The sequence below is a fragment of the Macrotis lagotis genome, chromosome 8, assembly GCF_037893015.1.
Source record: "Macrotis lagotis isolate mMagLag1 chromosome 8, bilby.v1.9.chrom.fasta, whole genome shotgun sequence".
Classification (NCBI taxonomy): domain Eukaryota; kingdom Metazoa; phylum Chordata; class Mammalia; order Peramelemorphia; family Peramelidae; genus Macrotis; species Macrotis lagotis.
In genome coordinates, this window is record NC_133665.1 from 55,953,933 (window position 1) to 55,970,439 (window position 16,507).

Here is a 16,507-nt window from a genome sequence, read left to right on the forward strand (position 1 = left end):
TTGGGTAGAAAAGATGCTTTCCTGATCCTAGATCAATTCTGAGGTGGTTTTCTAGTTGTTTGGAGGGGATTTTGGAAATTTTTCAGAGGGTTCCTTACTCCACCATCTTGTCACTAGGAGTGGTTCTATCATCTTTAACAATGTCCTTCCTCTAGGGAGGTATGATAGTTATAGAAAGTGATGGAGACAGGGAGAGGAGTTTCTGGGAGAAGGAGACTTGAATGCTCTTTGAACCTTTAAGTTCAATGTATGTGATACTCATACTACCTCCCTTCACCCCTACTTCTTTCAACTCTTTATAAACTATAGGCCAATTGCATATACACCCATATCATCATCATCATCATCATCATCATCATCATCATCATCAAGAACCCTAGGGTAGCAAGTGTTACTCTCCTTAATTTATACTTGAGAAAAAAGGATCTGTTAATAAAATGGATAGATAGATTAGATAGATATAGTTTCTCAGGGGGCAGATTGGAAGGGAAACTACTAGTTCCCATACAACAATTATTGTAAGGATAAATGAGGTGCTTAGGAGATTGAGTTTAAGAAGAAGGAGGAAGGTAGCTGTGAACTCCATGTACCTGAGTAGAAACATGGATTGGCTTTGGTGCCTGATAAAGTAGAAAGAAGACTGGATTTGGACTCAGTGACCTACTTTCATATCCCTGTTCTACTGTCTGGGTAGCCATTGACCATTTCTATGATCTTATCTTCAGTTTCCTCTTCTGTAAATAATGTGGTTAAACTGGACTATTCTTAGGTTCCTTTTAGTTCTAACATTATTTCTTTTGGTATTTATTCTTTATGGTCAATAAAACAGAACAGATTTTGGAGAACTGGTTCTGAGAACTTCCTAGTCATAGTATTCTTTCTCAGTGGTCCCTAAATTGATTGGGAAGATGGAGAGAGGAATAGAAGGGGAGGTAAGGGGAAGAGAGAATAGAGGAAAGGAAAAGAAGGGAAGGAGAGAAGAGACAATGATAGCTATCTCTCTGTGAGAAGAAATAAGTCAAACAGATGGGTAGGCAGCTGAGAAAGAAAGGAGTCTTTGTGTTACAGAGTGAGAGATGTTAAACTAAGGAAACAGCATAGGGAGATAGGATGAATCTTAGGACTCTAACTTCAGCATTAGTTGAATAAATGATGTGAAAAGCAGAAAATCCTGTAATCACTGTAGCTTTGTGCTTGTGTTAGGTGGTCTTGTTTGTTGAATGAATGAAAGTCAGAAAAAATGATGAAACTTGTATTTGCAAGACTAAAGATGTTTCCTGAGTCCCAATTTACTGTTCAGTCTCTCAGTTGATCAAATATATCAACTGAACAACTACCAAAAATGATCCTACTTGCACATATAGTATTGAGTGTTTCAGGGAATAGAAGAATATGAGACATCTTCATTATCCTTAAGGAATTTATAATCTGATGAAGTGGGCAGGACACACATGATGAATAGAGAGATTTGGAGTATGAATATCTGGATTCAAATTCTAGATTTACAACTTACTGTTTGTATAACAGTGGTCAAGAAAGCCCTTTTTACTCTCCAGTGCTTTAGCTTTCTTTACTTGTAAAATAAAGGGATTAGAGAAGATCTTTTTCAGGTTCAAATTTTGTGGTTCCATGAACTAACAATACATGGTAGAAGTTTTAGGGATGGATGGTACTGATGGAGATATACGGAAGGAGAGATTGTTCAGGTTTTCATTGAAAGTAGAGTTTTATGGGTATTATACAATTAGAACTGAACCTTTGAAGGTAAGTAGAAGTTTCAAAGTTGGAAAGAGAAAAGGGAGGGAATTCCAGTTCTAGAACAAAGGTATGTTCATTGAAAATATGTGCTTTCAGATATAGTGAAAGGGACCAGGTCAGATGGTATAAAGGATTTGTTTTTGAGGACAGCAGGAGATAAGATTGTGAAATTAGAGTGGCACCAATGTATCTTGAATCTTTGATACCAGGCTGGAGGTTTCTGGACTTGATCATATAAGCAACAGGGAATCACTGAAGACTTCTGAGCAGGGGTTAGAACTGTACATTTTTCCTAAGGAAGAAACAATTTAAACAGTCTGACATTCTATGTGGGATGAATTAGATGTTAGAAGAAGGGTTTGCTAGAAAACCCATAAGAAAGTAATTGCAATACCCCAAACATATTATAAAAGCAGGATTTAAGATGATGGCAGTAAGAATAGAGAGAAGGATTCAGATGCAAGAGATGTTGTGAAGTAAGAGTTAGCAAAACCTGGTTATTAAATGGCTTGGAGGAAAGGAAGGAAAAATAAGAGGCAAAATGTTCCTGATGACTCAACTGTTTTGATGAATAGTATTTATGGGCATTGGAAATTTTTAACTGAAAGCTGGTAGGGGAAACGTGAGGATTTTAATTTTGTATATGTTGAGTATGTAGTGCTGGTGGGACTTACAGGTGGAGATATACAGCAGGGAATTAGTATATGGAACTAGAACTCAGGGCATTATGAGCACTGTGACATGTACCTACATTTGTGTGTATATGAATATATATATACATATATATGAACATGCATGCCTACACATATACATATGTATTTATGTATATATATATATATATATATATATATATATATATATATATATATATATATATATACTTATCTATATAGAAAAGCACTGATTTTGGACCCAGAAAATTCCAATCCCAGCTCTACTACTTACTTCTCTGTGGAACTTTGGGCAAGTCACTTTTTTGTTTTTTAGGGGTTTTTTGCAAGGAAAATGGGGTTAAGTGGCTTGCCCAAGGCCATACAGCTAGGTAATTATTAAGTGTCTGAGACCGGATTTGAACCCAAGTACTCCTGACTCCAGGGCTGGTGCTCTATCCACTATGCCACCTAGCCTCCCCTGAGCAAGTCATTTTTAATTCTTTTAAGACTTAGTCTCCTCAAATGTAAAATGAGGTGTTTGATCTAGTTGATCTCAGAGGTTTCTTCCATCTTTAAATTTATGATCCTATGATGCCTGTTTGACTTAACCTAATATGACTACTGTGAGAATCAATTTAATTACTATGGGTTAAACAATTTGTAATAATACAGTAGTACTAAATAAATAAATATAAAACATATACACACTTATATGACAGTGAAAGATATTTAGGACCAGAAATGATCATGATGAGACATTAGGGTGGGGTGGCTTAGAGTCAGATAAAAGGTAGTATATTCATTTATTGTGGGCTAAATATGGTGGAAGACCTCAAGACCATGGGAAGGCAGACTAGAGAACCACCATTGGAAAAAAGGATATTAATCTTGCAAATACATTCAGATATCGGCACAAGTCAAAGTTTTGGTTTCCTTCACCTAATTATGACTCTGTCAAAAATCACTTTATTTACACATTTCTATTTTTTTTTCCTTCTACTAAGGAGTACTTATTTGAACAAGCTCTTTTCTTCTCTGAGGATATTTCTTTCTTGTTTGTGGCAAAAAGCTCACAAATCTTAGAGGTATGTTATTCCTTCTGAATAGAGAGGTCCTATAATTCTTATCTACTCCTTTCTCCTTCATTGATTCATTTATGTGGATATGTATTAATCATCTATTTCATATAGTCAGTTAGGAGTCAACTTAGAAGTCATATAGTCTAAATTGTACCTGCCAAGAATCCTTTCTTGTTCATGGCCCTAAGGAAGGTATTGCAGGGGACTGAGTGTGATAGAATACTACATATATACATTGAATAGCATTTTCATAACAACAACATTTTACCCTGACCTGAAGTCCTCTGATGTTACATGGTGACCTCAAGGTAGTATGTATCTTAAAGGCTACACCAATAGAGTGTGAACAAAAACAATAACCAAAATGGAAAGGTTTTGATGTGTCTCATCTAAGGACCAGTGTAGTTCACTGTGCAGAGTATTGACCACTGTCTAATGATTTTTTTTTGTTTATAGTAACTCATCAGACTATTAATCAGGAATGGAGAATATATGATCTAGGTTGGAGAAAAAGGACCTGTGATAATGAAATGGATGCTCAAAATGGGCACGTCATTAAACTTTTTCATTGTAGAGGATTTTACAATATAGGAAGTACCCTACCAATTCTGATTTCTCACTTTGTGTGCTTTCCCTTACTTGAATGCCAAGTTGTGCTTGGTTACATAGTAGTGTTCAATAAATACTTGTTCCTTGAGTGATTTATCTATTGCCATCTTGTTACTTTTGATTTTAGAAAGTATTTTTAAAATCTAGAAATCTTAATTTTTCTTTTCTCATTTATTTCCTTCAATTATATGTAAGCAAAAATATTAACACGATTTTTTAAAAATTGAGTTTCAAATTCTCTTCCTCCTTTTCCCTCCCCCTTGAGAAGACAAGTAATTTGTTATAGATAATGCATATGAAGTCATGCAAAACATTTCCTATTAGCCATATTTCAAAAGAAAAGATAGACTAAAACGCAAAAAAATAATGACATAAAGGTATGGTTTAACCTTCCTTCAGACTCCATCTTTCTCTGGACATAGAATTTATTTTTATCACAAGTCTTTTAGAATTTTCTAAGATTGTTGTATTGCTGAGAACAGCTAAGTCATTCATAGTTGATCATTATACTATATTTCTGTTACTTTGTACAATGATCTCCTGGTTCTGTTCATTTCTCTTTTTCCAGTTCAAATACATCTTCCCAGGTTTTTCTAAAAACATTCTGCTCATTATTTATTATAGCACAATAATATTCTATCATAATCATATACTACAACTTGCTCAGTCATTCCCAAATTGATGGACATCCCTTCAATTTCTATTTTGTTGCCACCACAACAAGGTCCTTTTCCTTTTCTTTTGATATCTTTGGGTTAGGCTCAGTAAAAGGACTGTGTGTGTGTGTGTGTGTGTGTGTGTGTGTGTGTGTGTATTAATATATAGGGCATAGTTCCAAATTGTTCTCCAAATGGTTGGATTAACTCACAACTCCACCAATAGCGAATTAGTGCCCCAATTTTTTCACATTCCTTCCAACATTTGTCATTTTCTTTTTCTGTCATATTAGACAACTTGATAAATAAAAGGTGGTACTTCAGAGTTGTTTTGATTTGCATCTCTCTCTAATCAAGAATTATTCAGAGCATTTTTAATATGACTATGTGTAGCTTTGATTTCTACTTCTGAAAACTGCCTGTTCAGTCTTTGATTATCTTTCAGTTGGAGAATGGTTGGTGTTCTTATAAACTTGAATCAATTCTCTTTTTATTTGAGAACTAAGGCCTCTATCATAATTTTTTAATATGTAATTTTGTTCTCAGTTTCCTGATTTTCTTCTAATCTTGGCTGTATCAGTTTTGTTTGTGCAAAACCTTTTTAATTTGATGTAATCAAGATTATCCATTTTACATCCTGTAATTTATTTTGTATCTAAATCATTTGGTCATAAATTCTTCAATTATCCATAAATTTTACAGGTAAGACTTTCCAAGCTCCTCTAATTTGCTTACTATATGAAAGTTTATGTCTAAATCAGGTACCCATATTGCCCTTATTTTGGTATGTGGTGTGAGATGTTAGTCTATGCCTAATTTTTGCCATTTTTGTCAAATAATGATTTCTTCCCCAAATTTTGGATCTTTAGCTTCATCAAATACTAGATTTGTATACCATTTATTGATGTGTATTATGGACCTAAACTATTCCACTGATACAGACTATTTCTCAGTTTATGGATAGTTTTGATGATTGCCACTTTATAATATAGTTTGATATCTGGTACAGGTAAGTCACCTACCTTTGCATTTTTTCCATTACTTCCCTTGATATTCTTTGTTCTTCCAGCTGAATTTTATTATGTTTTTAGCTCTACAAAATATTTTTGATAGTTTTATTGGTATGGCACTGAATAAATAATTTAATTCTTTCACTTTCTTTTTCTATTCTTATTGCTATAAGCTAACACTTATAGTACAACATTGAATAATATTGGTATTAATGGATATCCTTGCTTCACCTCTAATTTTATTGGAAAAGTTGGAATACCCATTACAGATAATACTTGCAGATGATTTTCTAATCTTAAAATGTTATTGTGTACATAGAAGAAAGAGTACTTGATATAGAATTAGAAGTTCTTTGTTCAAATCTTGCCACTGATTCCCATGTAGCCTTAGGCAATTCGCTTCACTTCAGTGAACCTCAGATTTCTTGTCTGTCAAATTGGGAAAGGGGTTGGACTAGGCAAGCTCTGAGATCCCTTTAAACTCTAAATCTTGCTTAAAACACAAAACAAAATTCTAATCTCAGAAAAGTTAAAGAAGAGCAAATAATTTCCTTCTCTTCTTTGTACTAAAAGTTAGGAATTTTGGTGATTGGGTCAAATTCATTTTGCAGAGAGGGGAGAGGGAGATAGAGAGATAGAACAGAGAGTTAAAGATGACTCTTTGGATAAAGACCCTCAGACACTACCTCTAGGAAGATCTCCAGGGTAGAGAGTAGATTGGGACCATTCAGGTTGATTGATGTGTTCCAAACACCATTTATTTTTCCACCACAGTCGTCCCCCTCCCCCATCTTAAATGCTTGGCACATATCTCCAGACCTGATAGTGTTATATGGGTGATAGGTTTCATTCTACTTTTTTTTAGGAAAGGAGAGGAAGTTCCTCTCCCTCTCTGCCTAAGTTTCTATGGTATGGCTATTACCCCTGACATTCATCTCTATCAGAAGTAAGAGCAGAGAGAAAGCCCAAGGAAATAGTCACCATGGTTAATTGGGAGTGGTTCCTTAGAGTCAGACAAATGTTGAGGTGATCATTTCTTGTGTAATAGAGATGGTGGATGAACCTCAAGGCACAGGGAAGGCAGACAAGTTAAACCACAGGAAAAAAGTAAACTTTTCTTGTAAATATATTCATATCTTAGCACATGGGTCAAAGATCTGGTCTGCTAATCCCTAGTTATGACTGCCCAAAATTACCCTCTACTTTATTTTCTCATTCCTATACTGTATGATAAGAAACTGAGGCTTCTCTCTTTTCTTTTTCAAAGAAATATTATTTATCTGGGTTCTTTTCTTCTCTGAGATATTTCTTTCTTGATTGTTGTGGAAACCTCATAGACTTTTAGATATATGTTATTCACCATGTATTCCTTCTGAATATAGATAGATTCCACAACCCATTTTATCTGTTCATTTCTCATTCATTGGTCATTTGTGTATGGTGCAGTGGCTAGAGCACTAGCTTTGGAGTCAGTAGGACAGGAGATCGAATTCAGTCTGACACTTGACACTTACTATTTGTGTGACCTTGGACAAGTGACTTAACCCTAATTGCTTCACATCCAGGACCATCTCCAGTCATCCTGATTCATATCTGGCCACTGGACCCAGATGACTCCGGAGGAGAAAGTGAGGATGGTGACTTAGCATAGCACCCCCCCCCCCACTCAAAGCCAAATCACTTACTTGTCATGGAATCTCCTCCTGATATCATGGTCTTCTTCAAGAATGAAGGATCACCCCACCAAAAAAACCAAACCAAACCAAAACAAAACAAAACAAAAATAGTTTAAATCAAACCTGACCAAGAATCCCTTCTTGTTACTTTGTGCATAACTCTTAGCTAGGTGTTGCAGAAAAAGAAAGATAATTAAGGCATGGGTTCCTGCCCTCAGGGAGTTATAGTCTAGTAAATCTAGACTTTAGTTATAAACTAGTAAATCTGGTCAAGGAAACTACTGACAAAGAACTATAATACAAATTATGATGGGATAAGTATACAAGAAGAGCATAAAGTTCTTGGAAATGAGAGAAAGCTAGAATAATGTCTAGATAGGACATCATAGAACTTTATCCACCACTCTTATTTTACATATACAGGAACTAAGGACCAGGGTAAGTGACATTTGCAGGGTTACTCAGATGGTAAGTAGTAAGGGAAGAATTCAAATCCATGACCTGGGCTACATATTCAGTAGTCCCTCTATTATATTAGGTCTTACGGAATGGGGAGTCTTAAAGTCTGACCTTGAAGATCGACTGCAAGTTCATCTTGTAGAGGAAGAGAGGTGGTCATTTCAATATAGGGAATGACATAAAATCACTGAGGGAAAGCATAGGGGATGTGTAGGGGACAGGGAAGAATTGTGGGAAATAAAGTTGGAAAAGCACTTTGGAACCAGATTGTGTAAGATTTTAATTGCTTATGTGAGGAACTTGCCTTATATTAGTAGGCAATAGGGATCCATTGAAGGTTTCTGAGCAAGTGAGTAGTAACTTTGTGAATCAGAAAAATGAATCTGCCACTGTATGTAAAATGGATTGGAAGAAAGTGGGGAGCAACTTCAGATAGAAGTTCATTTCCTTGTCTAAAATATTTGGGAGAGAGAGGGATGAAAATAGGGAAAACAATGGAGCCTCTAGATTGTGGGTTTTAGTTTTCTCAGCTACAGAATTGGGGAAGACATCAATGACATTGCATAATGAAGATGACTGAAGATATTTTCCTTCTAGTCTAGATATTCTACATTTCAGAGAGTTTATTGACCATTAACAATGCTTGGGGTTGTATTCTCACAATTTTTCCTGAATATCTTTTAGAATGGGCTTAGGAGAATGTTTTCTTGTGTCCAGGAAGATAGCCAGTTTCAGTTAAGTGACTTCTTGCTGGAATCAGGAGCAAACAGTAGGCAAAGAGACAGATGGGCAGATGGAGTAAAGCACATTCATTGTCCATAGCCTTCAGACATAAGAGGAAAGAATGAAACAGACATGGTTTCATTTACTCCATAGATAAACTGCTGTCTGAAAAAGGTGGATATATTAACTCTCCAAAAGATAAAATAATTGATATTTTGTTTTTAACATAATTTTTATTAAATTATTGTTATCTTTATGCATACAGTTCTTTTGGCTCTGCTTTCTGCACTTTCTTCACTTCATATAAATTGTCTCACATGTCACTGAATTTTTCTTTGTTTTGACTCTTTATAATAACCATTCATTGTATTCACATGCCATATTTTGTTCAACCATTTCCCAGGTGTTGGGTACATATTTTATTCCCAGCTTTTTATTATCACAAATAAAGTAGCTATGCATTTTTTGGTAGATGAATCTTTTCTGACTTTCAGATATTTCTTTGGGTTAAATCTTAGTGATTTTTTTTTGGCTCTAAATTGTTTTCCAGAGGGTTGAACCTATTCCCAGCTCCACTACTAATGAATGAACATGGTGTTACTTCTACTAGTTCCTACATTTAATAGAAATGTTAATTTACTAAGTAGCATCCTAGTGAACTGAGAGAGTTAGTGATGAACAATTCCCATATTGGAGAGAACATGGGACATTATTTAGTTCATCGTGTTCTTTGATGACTATGATTCTGCTTAGCTCAATTGGATAGAGCATAGGGACTGGTGAGTGTATCAAGTGGGATACTATCCATAAAGGTCTTTATAAATTACCACATCTTTATAAATTACCACATATATAATGACTGTCATTACTAAGATCCAAAAGATGATGGGCTCTATTATTATAAATATGTTTAGGGGGTAGCTAGGTGGTGCATTGGATAGAACACCGGGCCTGAAGTCAGGAGTACCTGAGTTCCTATCCGGCCTCAGACACTTAATAATTACCTAGTTGTGTGGCCTTGGGCAAGCCACTTAACCCCATTTGCCTTGCAAAAAAAACCCCCTCTAAAAACATGAAAAAAATATAAATATGTTTACTTTAAGACAGATGAAAATCCACCTCCCCTCCCCCACCTTTGCATCTGTGCCATAAGTGGTCCATGCATCACATCTCACCTAGTTGTCCATTTTGGTCAACTTGCCACCTGTCATGTCACTGCCTTCATTCTGCCCTTCTAGAACAACATCTTCAGATTAAGCCTATAGAAGAAAATTCCCTCAGTTTTGGAACTCCTTTCCTGGGTTAAGTTGTCATTTTTGATATAGTAAATGTATCAGACTCAATTAACTCACTATATCAAGTCGACCCTAGACATTAAATCATTAATGATATAACACTTATATTGAATTAAATGTGAATTATTAATATTAACAATATTAAATGAGACAATGCTACCATGTCAATCCTAATACCATAGGGATACTACTTCTTCCCCTTCCAGTTTTTGCTCTGGAGTAAGAAATCAACTTGATATTATTAGTATCCTTGGAAATTACATGTTATTTAACCACCCTTTGGACCAATCCAGCATCCTTTTGTCTTTCTATATACTTCCTTCCTTCCCACCAATTCAACATTGTCTCTTCTTTTTTTGGAACATAAGTTCCTTGAGAACAAAGATTACATTTTGTGTTTCCCATCCCCAAAGCTTAATATTGTACTAGACATTAAGTAATTGCTTAATAATTTTTTTATCTACTCATTCATTTATTTATATTTTTCATTAGTTGCTGTGGGCCATAAGTTTGTTACCGGTAGTAGCTATTCTCATCTTTATTTATTTATTTTAGTTTTTTGCAAGGCAATGGGGTTAAGTGACTTGCCCAAGGTCACACAACTAAGTAATTATTGTGTCTGAGGCTGGATTTGAACTCATATCCTCCTGACTCTGGGGTGGGTGCTCTATCTGCTGTGTCACCTAGTTGCCCCATTTATATCTTTTTTGATGAACATTTTTTTAACTGAACTGACTGGTCATCAGATAGCAAGCTTTCTTTCTTAGGATGGGCCTTCCCAACTTGTTGGTATTCAATATAACTTACTAAAAAAAAAAAAAAAACACAAGTTTCAATTTTACTCCTAGCAGGTCAGGTTAATCATGCTGGTTTGAAAAAAAACTTGCATAATAGCTTTGGAGGAAATAGTAGGGAATTCTCATACTGCTCTTGGGTGGTTGTATGAAGCAGCTGCCAAATTCAAATAGAAAAAGAAATAGTGGTTTATCATTTACTAAATTCTATTATCTTCAGACTCCCTCATTTTAACCCCTTTGCTACTCTGAATAAGAAAGTGAGGAAAAGGCACATGGGGAAGGTTTTTGATGAAGGTGTCATTTCTGTGACTAAGAATATTGGAGTTTCTGACTAATTCAGAGTATTAATTCTCGCTTTTACCAGAATGTTTTTTCCAAAGAGGAAAGAGCAACATTGAGGCATTATTATAACTCTTGACATCTCTGAAGTCTTAAAATAAGAGGCAAGGTATTCATTGGCGGGAAAAGTGTGTAGACAGCAGTGAAATTAGGAGCACACTTACATTTTTAAGGCTGCCAAAGGACCTTTGAAATCATTTAGTTTTACCCCTTTCCTTTACAGATGAAAGAGGCCCAAAGGGGTGAAATGATCAAGCTCATTAATAGCAGAGCTTGAACCTCAAACCATCTTTCTAATTCCAAATCCAGAAGTCTTCCTACTGCACTATTCCTACTCTTCAGTATTTTTGTAGATAGGAAATCTGAAACCCTCTTTCCTCAAGGTCATAGAATTTAGAACTAGAAGGACCTTATAGATTATCTCATTCACCAGCATTGTTTGAAAGGTGAGGAAACAGCCACAGAGAGATAAACGATTTTCCTGAAATCACCAGGTTAAGCAGAATAAGAAACTCCAGTTTAGTTCCCTTTACACATGAGGCAGAAAGTTCCAAAGGACAGAAGTGACTGACAGAACTGGGGCTAGAACACAGATCTGATACTCTAGTCTCTCTCTCTTTAAGCTCCTAAGTCTGCTTCTTGTGATTGATGGGAAATGCTTTTAATTGATGAGAAAATGCAACTGACTTATCAGCTCTATGAAATTGATAAAAATTTAATGGATTTTCTAGTGAGGCAAAATATGAGGTCTGAAGATGCTTTAAACTTCAAAAATCCTTGAATTCATGTATGGGCTTTCTTTTCACCAATATAGATTACAGCTCTTACAATCTTTTTATTTCTGTCTCTGCAACATTTCTCTTTTATTTCTGTCTCTGCAACATTTCTCACATATATCTTTTCTCTATTCAAAGACATGATTATATTTTTGGTGCTAATAATTTCTGCCCAGACTATTACAATAGATTCCTATTGATTCTTTTTTTTTTTAGGTTTTTGCAAGGCAAATGGGGTTAAGTGCTTGCCCCAAGGCCACACAACTAGGTAATTATTAAGTGTCTGAAGTCGGATTTGAACTCAGGTACTCCTGACTCCAGGGCCGGTGCTCTATCCATTGTGCCACCTAGCCGCCCCCATTCCTATCGATTCTTTCTGTCTCCAACTTCTCTCCTCATTCTATCCTCTATTTAGCTACAATATTGCTTTTCCTAAAGCACATGTTTGACCATGTCACTTTCTTTACTAAATAATTCTAATGACTCCATATTATCAGTAGGATCAGACAGATTCCTCAGCATATCTTTTTTAGTCTTCTAACACTTGAGCATCTAGAGATGGCCTGAAGTCAAGGAGACCTGAGGTCAAATCCAGTCTCAGACATTTACTAGCTATGTGACCCTGGGCAAGCCTTTAACCTTATTTGCCTCAGTTTCCTTATCTGTAAAATAAGCTGGAGAAGGAAATGATATATCTCTCCAATATCTTTGCCAAGAAAATTCCAAATGGGGTCCTGAAGAGTTGGGCATGCCTCAACAGCAGTAACAACACTACCACACATTTTTTTTTGCAAGGCAAATGGGGTTAAGTGGCTTGCCCAAGTATCTGAGGCCGGATTTGAACTCAGGTTCTCCTGACTCCAGGGCTGGTGCTCTATCCATCGTGCCATCTAGCTGACCCACTATCACACATTTTTAGATCTCTTCATACTTATAATTCTCTTGCATCTGATATCCAATTCTCTGAACCCTGGCTTCCTTCAAGACTTATTTCAAATGCTTCCTCTTTTAAGAAGCATTTCCTGGTTTTCCAGGTTGTGAGTGGCTTCCCTTCTCAGGTTACCTTCCAACTACTTTGAATTTATTTTATTTATACACATGTGGCTTCCCTTATTATAATATAAAATCCTTGAAGGTGAAGACCATTTTCCCCTTTTTTTGGTATCCTTAGCATTTTGCACAGGGCCCTGATACATAGTAGACACTTGACAAATACTTGAATGATTGATTTGATAGTATGGTAGATGACTTTTTTTGAATTACTGCAACATTTCAGAATTTGCTAAATAATTCCCAGGTAACTGGTGTCTCTGACTTCTGCTAGGCTAAACCACTAGTAGGGTCTCCAGATTCATACTTGAAGTCTTTCCTGCTTGATAAGGGGTCTGCTGAATTTGGGTTCTGCCAGGATCTCTACACCATGATAATGTGTCAAAGAGGATCATAGGGAAGGGGTCCAAGATGGAATTCAAATAAATACACTAATAGAATTTTTAGCATTTTTATCCCCATTCTTCAGCTGGCAAATCCGAGTCACAGAGGGGAAATGATGTACCTAAAGGATAGTTACACAATTTGAACCCATATCTTCAGACTTAAAATCTGATACTCTTTCTATTTCACCACAGCTAACCAGTTAGAGATACCATAAACTTTGTTTAGATCTTAAAATGAGGATTCAGTTCTGCTTGGCTAATGAAAAATCTCAAGAGGCATATTCTAGTCATTGTATAACAGCTACATACTAGGTTTTATTTTCTTTTCCAGGTGATGATTACAGCAAAATCATCTGACTCTTTCCTGTCATTAGACCAATCATATCAATTATATAATTCAATGATTTACCCTGGGAGAATTGCATGGACTGCCTTTCAGTTGGATTCATTTGAGTATATCAGATCTAGCTTCAGTTGGGGCCTTCTAAAAGTCAGAGCTGAAAGGAATTTAGAACACTGAACACAGATGTCAGAATAGTAAGAGAATTTGGAACACAGAATGTTAGAGCATATTGAGATTTCTAAAGATAGAACACAGATGATTAGCAAAAAAAAAAGGGAACTTGATGCATAGAATGTCAGTGCAAGGGGAGATCTTAGAATATTGAACACAGGATGTCAGAGCAAGAGGAGTCTTTTAGCTCATCTAGTATGAATCGTTTTTTAAATTTCTTAAAAGGGAAAACTGAAACCCAGAGAAAGGAAGGACTTCTCTAACATCATACTGTAAGTTAGTAGCCAAGCTATCTCTTAAATTCTAGCTTTCTTGCCTCTTTTCATGACCTCATATGTCAGACACAGAAATGACAATTGATTTAGCTAAAGCTGCAATCATCCTTGGAAAATGCCTTGGAGTAGACCCTATACTCATGGAAACTTACCTCTACCAGCATTTTAAATCCAATATAATTATTGTTTTATTGGAGGTTGGCATGATCTTTGCAATCAACAGACTTAGATACACTTAACCTCTGGCTTGTTGTAATGTGCTCTGATATCCTTATTGCTGAAATTTATAGGAAGTACAACTTTGTAGATCTATTTGTACCTGGTCTCTGTCTTTTTTTCCCTTTTATATTGATTCTGAAGGCTTGAGAAACTCTAGAGCATGGGTATCCAACATTTTATCACTTCTGGACCACATCACCCAACAAAAACTTGTCAAGGGCCACATAAAGAATTTAATATTTATTTATGACAACAATGTAACCCATATTACCAATAAGTAAAATAATAAAATGTAATAGTATCTTATGAATTGGCTTTGCAGCCTGCATGAGAGCTGTGGGTTGGATACACCTGTTCTAGAGGATGGGGTCAGAACTTGATATTTAAGTAATTTATTTGGGGGGGGGGGGGAGTACTGCAGATGGGTCGAGGTAAATAGACAACATCATATTACTTCCAAACCAGTTGCACTTTTTCTTCATAGAAAGTGGGGAGAATTTCCACTTCATTTTTCTTAAAATCCCTTCAGATATAAAACGGAATAACTATCTTTTAAGCATGTGACCAACTTCAAAGAATAAATGAAAATCCAATTTCTTTTCTCCTTTCTCTTTTCCTGCCTCTGAGCTTTCCCAGTCTCCTAACCCTGTCAGGCACAGATTTTCCCACAGCAGATAAGGAGGTCATGGTCACTTCCCTGCAGTAATAGAATTCTGATATATTAAAAATGGAATTAAAGTTGTAGAACCCCCCAAAAAAATCCATAGAGATCTTCTAGTCCATCCCTCCTTCTCCTCTTATCCTTACAGATGAGAAAACTGAGGTCCCAGATAAATGAGACAACTTTCCCTAGTCAATTAGAATTTGGATCTAAATCCTACCTCACATGCTTGTTGTTTGACCCTGGGAAAGTTGCTTGCCTGTGTGCCTCAATGTCCTTATCTCTAGAGTGAAGAAGCTGGGACTTAAAGAACTCCCTAGTTAACATCCAACATATGGCCTATGGTCCTATCTACTATTGTTATTATAAGACACTATCTAGGCCATGAGGATGATGAACAGTCCATACTCTTTGCTTGAAAGGAACTGATAGCTTTTTGAAGTTAAGAAGAGATAAGAATTATAAATAAGGAGAGGCAACACCAATATCTCCCAAATATCAAATGAGTGATTCAGAGGGAAAAATCTTCTAGAAAGGAAATCTCAATGTCGATTAGAGTGGTCAACATGTGCTTCCTGGTTTCCTATTGTATGAGACCTCTGTGTTAAAATGGTTCTGGAAGAGGTAGTGTGAACTTTGCACAACATTCCCATCACTTTAATCCACATAATGTACATGTCATGTCATCATTTACTTGATGTCATGGTCTTCTTCAATTACAAAGGTAATCAATCAATCAATCAGGTAGGACAAAGTTAGAACAAGTTATGAGAAAATCATCTTCCATGAACCAATTGTAAGATTTTACAGTTGAAGAAATTGAGGCCCAGAGATGATCAATGAGTTACAGTTAGTACGTAGAAAAAGCAATTTTTGAACTTGAACTCTCTAACTCCAATCAGTGACTTTTCCAATCAGAATAGGCACCAAAGCTCATTACACTTCCTTGACTAATTAAATACAAATAAACAAATTTCCAATCTGTCAACTATGAAGTTTTCATGGAGACATACCCTGTCTTAGGCACAACAGAATGATCAGAAAAGGAAACTGATTTCCCTTGAGGAGTTCATAGTCTAGTTGGAAAGGTATATGAAAGACTTAGGGAAAATGTTTAATACTGACTTCACACAAAAGAGAGATTTTTATAAATTGGAGCAGTCAAGTCTAACAATGTCACACATCTACTCAAGAATCTTCAGTGGCTCCCTATTTCCTTAAAATAAAAACTCCCCAGTTTGGTATTTAAAGTCCTTTACTAACTGACTTTAGTCTTTCTTTTTTGACTTATTTCATACTATTCTTCACAAATTCTGTATTGCAGCCAAAATAATCTCTTAGGTGTTCCCTGACATGAGCATTTTATTTCCCATCTTATGACTCTGCATAGACTATCTTCCATGTTTAAAATACATTCTACTTTCCTCTTGGCCCTGTAAAATCTGTAGCTTCTTCCAGGGTTCTGCTCAGGTGCCATATCCTATAGGAAGGTTTTTCCTGATCCTCCTATGGGTAAATGTTTTCTTTCTCCTGAAATTATCTTATACTTACATATATGTTTATATGTTTGTG

At 35.9% G+C, this 16,507-nt stretch overlaps 1 protein-coding gene across 2 annotated transcripts in view; it reads left to right on the plus strand.

Moving 5' to 3' along the window:
• The window catches only part of SSTR5 (somatostatin receptor 5), a 105,879-nt gene that overhangs the window by 86,492 nt on the left and 2,880 nt on the right, over positions 1–16,507 (plus strand). Inside the window, exon 1 of one of the 2 annotated variants that reach the window (XM_074195994.1) lies at positions 13,910–14,052. The exons of the other annotated variant lie outside the window; for it this stretch is intronic. The gene's annotated coding sequence lies outside the window, so the exon portion shown is untranslated. Of the gene's footprint in view, positions 1–13,909; positions 14,053–16,507 lie in introns of those variants that run through there. 2 annotated transcript variants of the gene reach the window in all.